This window comes from Cryptomeria japonica, chromosome 3, assembly GCF_030272615.1.
Source record: "Cryptomeria japonica chromosome 3, Sugi_1.0, whole genome shotgun sequence".
In the NCBI taxonomy this organism is placed as follows: domain Eukaryota; kingdom Viridiplantae; phylum Streptophyta; class Pinopsida; order Cupressales; family Cupressaceae; genus Cryptomeria; species Cryptomeria japonica.
Genome location: NC_081407.1, coordinates 957,418,376 through 957,424,375, shown reverse-complemented (window position 1 = coordinate 957,424,375; position 6,000 = coordinate 957,418,376).

Here is a 6,000-nt window from a genome sequence, read left to right as displayed (position 1 = left end):
CCCTCAGCACACTAGCAAAGTTACCCAAGAAATTGTATCGTCCCTTGCTCCTGAGCAAGAAGCTCCTGCTTCGACACCTGCTAAACAAACCAATAAAAACCCTCCTAAAAAGGCACAACTTGAGTTTATTACTATTGATGATGATGAAAGCTCGCCTGATAAGCCTAGAACACAACAACTGTCACAGTCTTATTCTTAATCAGAAAATAGCACGGAGGAGGTTGAAGCTTATGAATAATTTCAAGTTAGTTAAGACCAACCTGTACCTTTACCCCCTCATAATCATCCTCTACCACATTCACCTCCTCTAACATTTGCCTGAAGAGAGGGAAAGAAAGTGGTGGTTGAAGAGGAAATCTAAAAAAAAACCAGATAGGAGAAGGATTGAACAAGAAAAAGAATTAATGAGGGTTATGGCATTGTCCAGAATAGAGGTTGAGCTTAATGAGGCCAAAAGGAAAATGTGACTACTTGAGGAAAGTCTAAAAAGGATGAAGAGTTGCAAAAAGATGCTCAGCAAACAGAGAAATTTAAGAAAGAGGCAATTGAAAAAAAAATTGATTTAAAGAAACAAAAGATGGAAATAAAGGAGGCACTTCGGCAAGCTAATGCTAAAGCATTAGGTAATGTTGAGGAAATAAAAAAATTGAAAGAGGAAGTAGAACAAAAAGAAAGTCAATTGAAAATCCAAATAGTTCAACCTCATGACCATGAAGCTTCGACTTCATTTGCTACTCCTAGGTATCTTTCTTTGACTGTCATGAAATACAAACAAAAAAATTTGACAGGGCAGCTTGAAGAATTAAAGAAATAGAAAAATGATGCCAATCAATAATTAGAGCAAGTAGTAGAATTATCTTCAACACTTTTGGCTATGAGAAAATCCTCTGGATTTTATACTTAGTTTTTAAGAGAAATATTTTTACAGTGAAAAATTAATCAATTGGTTCTTGGAAAAAAAAAATTGATTATGAAGATGATGATGACTTTCTTGAAGATTTCTATAAAAGTGACCTTAAATTCCAAAATCATATGTGTGAATACTATTCACATGGATTTCTTATGGGCCATTTTTCTCAATCTTTTCTTAATATCTTTATTGACCTGAAGTACAAATCAAAGCATTTGTCTTTGTTACAAAATCAGATTGAATGGGAAAATAGGCTAAACTAGTATAGAGAAGCACAAAGTAAATTAGGCCTCCCCATGAAAAATGAGACACCAAGGTCTTTGGCATTCAGGAATAAGTTTACTTCCATTTCACAGCTCAATAAAGTAAAACCAATTTACAAGATTAATCTTGCAGCAAGCATCCAAGCTTTCAAGGATGTGCATAATCAACTTCCTCACCGATCTCTACAAGCATCCAGGGCAAGGTTTAATACCATACTAGTCCGGTTAAGAATGAGAGAAGCTATTTCTCCTCACAATATCACCTGGAGCTTGACTAGGGTAAGATCAGTGATTGCAATGATAGAAGAGCAGCAAGCAAATTGGATGGGTATGAGATTCAAACCACCATTGATCTTATTGCTGATCTTATTGTCGTTGCCAAGGTTAAATGCACCTCCCAGTTTTGTAGGAGAAATTTTAAGAAACTGGACATAAAGAGTGGAAGAATATAATGGATATGTTCCCCCCAGATTTTATCATAAATACAATTTTCAGCATCTTGATCTCGTCCTCTAGATTGAATCTATGAACAGAGGCCTGCCAAACCCACCATCATTAGGACATAGTTAATAGAAGGAGGGAGAGGATGATGAACACCTAAAAATGATATTTTTAATCATAATTTATGCTTAAAAACTCTGTGTATTTTGTTAATTAATGTGTCTGGCATAAAACTATATGCATGCATGTTTATTTCTTTTGTTTTTATACTTTTCTAATTAGAGAATATATATTAGAAATAGTATTTTGTGCTAAATGTATTACTTTTATGATTGATCAATGAAGAAACAACCGATATTCAAGATTTTTGTTGTTATATCTTGTTTTATCTTTCCTTGGTATGTTTTCAGATGTGTTTGAAATTTATTTCAAGACATGGAGTTATAAACTTCTTATCCAGCACTGTGGAATGCTTGGTCACTCTTCTGATTACTCCAGCTGGATGATACATCTATTCCCTCCAAGTCTTCTTTCATTAGCTATTTATGAAACGTTTAATTTCATCTGTAGCAGTAAATTCATTATAATAAAGACATCGAGTCTTTTGTAGTTTAAGTTAGTAGTTGTTACTCATCTAGGCGGGTAACACTGCATTTGAATTTGAATAAGGATATGTGTATATATATCCCATGGCTTTCATCAGAAAGTTAGTCTGAAAATTAGTCATCAGTTTCCGACTCTTATTTCTTTGTAATTTCCAGAAACTTGTTTTACTTCCTTCTAGAAGCCAATTGCAATGCAAATTTGAAGTTGATTTGAAATCTCGATGATCGCGGCTCTCACCAGAGGAAGATCAGGGCCTGGTCAACCAAAGGGAGGTGATCCTAAGCCGGTTCTTTGTTTTTATTTAGATATTGCATGATTGTTTTAGTTACATTATTTTCTATATGTTCATGTTCATTTCAAAAGCTAAAAATCAATTGCAATATGTAACTTTTATTCATAGATGTTTAAGTAGCTTTCTGAGATAGATCAATTTGTTCACATAGGTTCAGATTAATGTTTAATTAGTTGTTGCATTTTAGTTTTTTATTTTATTAAGATATATGAAAATTGTGATTATAGTAGTGATTAGACATAAGCTTTGTTAAACTTGTTCATGGAATTTAGTTTACTTTAAATGTTCTGTAGAATAGAATTCTGATTTTTTGCAAGCGTAGAATAGATTTCATTTCTCGGCAAATAGAATAGAATTTGAATTTGTGTTGTAGTTTAAATATGATTTTAGTCTTAGCTAGATGATTTCATGAATTAGTTCTAATCATTTTTTGTTTATATTGCACTAGAAGAATCAGAGTCTTTCTTAGAATAGATTTAGCATCTTAAGTTTTGATTCTGTTAGGAGAGAGAAGTGTCGTTAACATAGGATTCAGTTCCTAGGAAGTGATCTTGAAAGCTCCTGATGGAGCATGAATGAAACATAAGTCATTGTTCTCAATGCACAACCCCTCAACTTAATCTCACCCTTATCACATATAGCACTAAGACACACTTGGTTCGATAATGAGAAATTAAATGATGTGAGTTGTGACATCAACGACCTCTCCCATCATAACATACATCAATCATAAGTTGGTCAGCATAAGTAACTCTATATTACAATTCTTTTATGTGTCATGGATGTTTTTACATTTCCAATCTGGGAGACCCAACTTTTAAAGGCCATAACATTTGATTTGAGAAGTTTGTTGACCCCTCCTTTTCTTAAATTGGGGAGACTAAAAAGATTTGCATGCTATCCATATTTGGAAGCAATGTTGAACAACCTTGGATTATTTTTTAGTCTTGAATAATTGAATTTTATTTGTTCTATACCATAAGCATTGTATTTTTTACATTTTGAACATTAGGAGAAGGTTGACACACCTATCCTAACATTATATTACTTTCCAAGCATCTTGCAAGAGAAAAGGGAGTATTGACACCATCAATTAATTGTTAGGGGCTAAGAGGCCTAGCCCATAGACTTATAACACTACTTGAAATTTTTGGTGTTCATTTAGGCTTTATCAATGCATCTAAAATATTTTTTGAAATGATAACTTTCTCCAACATAACCTTTTCATCCTCTAAAATGACATTGGACATCAATATGCTTCATCCTTACATGAAAAGTCAATTTTTTTTTTATTTGATCGGTTAATGGTTCCTTATCACTTTTGACTGAAGCTTTGAACCAATGGAGTCACATTGGGGGACCCCATCCCCATGGATACAAATTTTCTAAGGCATTAACACCTCCTAGATTTGATTATTGTTGAGTTTTTCTTGTGTTGTTCATACTACTTACCACTCCATATGCCTCCTCTTTGTGGCTCTCCTTATCTCTCCACTTCTCTCTTCTTATCTCTCCACAACACCATTTCCTTATCCCTATGCTTGCTCTATCTCTCTGTGGTTGTGCACTGATGAATAATGATGAACAACAAATACCCTAATCGGTACTGAGAGGGGGGGCTGAATCAGTACATACAAAAACTTCTCTACAACATATCAAGTTAAAACAATGCTAACCGCTTGTCTTCATCACTGAACTTAACCATGGCAATACCGGTTAAACACAGTAAGACTTCAGACAGCTAAACCAGTAAAACTAAATACTCCAAATAACATTCAACTTGATAACTACTTCACCAATATACTCATGCATGTGTTGTATCAGTAATACCATAACCATTAGCTTTGCATGCATATTCACCTAAACAAAGATTGCTTAATCATCACATGAAAAATGCATAACTTATGACACACAGATTTTTCACTTGGAAACCCAAATGGAAAAAACCACGGTGGGGATGAATACCCACAAGCTTGTTTTTGAATTCTTTTGAAGCTTGCTCTATTAGGAGCCTAGTCCGGTTAAAGACTTTACAATAAGGTTATGTTAGGAACCGATCTTGTTAAACATCACTCGGTTAAGAGATGGCTATATACCCTGTTAAAGGTTACCTCGCTAGAGGATTTGAAGAACTTAATGATCTTGAGTCACCTGGTTAGAGGATTTGCAATAAGCTTGTTAAAGCTACCCGGTAAAGGGATTTTCCTACTGTTGAAATGGTTAGAAGACAACAGGTAAAGCTCTGATCTCATAACAGCACTACATGCTAAGGCGGATCCTTTTCAGCTCCTCTACTCTGCAATCACACTATGCCGTTTTCCAGTCACTGGTCTAGCAAGTATCTCATCACTCGGATACAAACACAACATTTGCCAACACTTACAATATCAAAACTCATCGACCTTATAGACAACAATTAGGTCGGTAGCATAAACCCTAAACCCTAAACATTTTAGGTTTACAATTACAAGCGGTCCAATCCTGACCGTTCAAACACTTTTGCATAGAATAAAACAATCTCAAACACATCACAAGTCATTCTGCATCGTCCATTCTTCACCGCATATGGAAATCAGTAACCCATCACACTCTCTTCACATACCGCTAAGAAGAATGTTCATTCCCGAGGTAGACATTTAATGCAATCGATCTTCACATGCAAGATCCTCAAGGAAATCCTTCACGTGCACAAAACTGATGTGGCATCTCGATCACATCGTTATCTCTTCGCTAACTCATCACAAAATGTCATCGGTTGCATTGCACAAGCTAGATTGCCAAACCGGAAACCCTAGAGCTGAGACTACCAACCGATAGTCACACTTAGTGAAACCCTGATACCGGTCCACTTCATCCCTTCATACCGGTTCTCCTATTTGAACATCAATGACAACATCTTTCAATCTTCATACAGGTTCACCTACACTTATTGACATCAATGACAACATACTTTGTCATCGCTTCATCATATGCCAATAGTGCACTGCCATCCTATGTGTTCTAACGTCGACTGACATGTGGTCACCAACCCACGTCCGCAATGATTAGGGTCTTAACACCCCCTTCGTGCATCCTGACCACACCGGCTTCTATTTGTCAATGCCACCTTTTTTAGTCCTTCTCCTATACACAGACCTACCTTAACCTGTCATCCACTATTCCATCCAGGACAGAGAGGATTCAAATAGCAAACGACCATATCAACATGGTGTCACAACCACCATTGCATTGTGGGGTGAACTCCGAAAAGTCAAGTTTTTTGCTAAACATGTATCACTTCAATTATCAAATGGAACTATAATAGCTCTTGTACTTAGTTCCACATCTTAAAACAAGTATTCTATATAGATAGTTGATTTACAAGAATGATTATTTGTCATGTATTTTGATTTTGTAGTGGATAGAGAAACCACAACTTGATGCTTACTCATCCAATTTATTGCATCACCAAACATAGTGAAAAGATATCCACTAGTGTATTTCTTGCT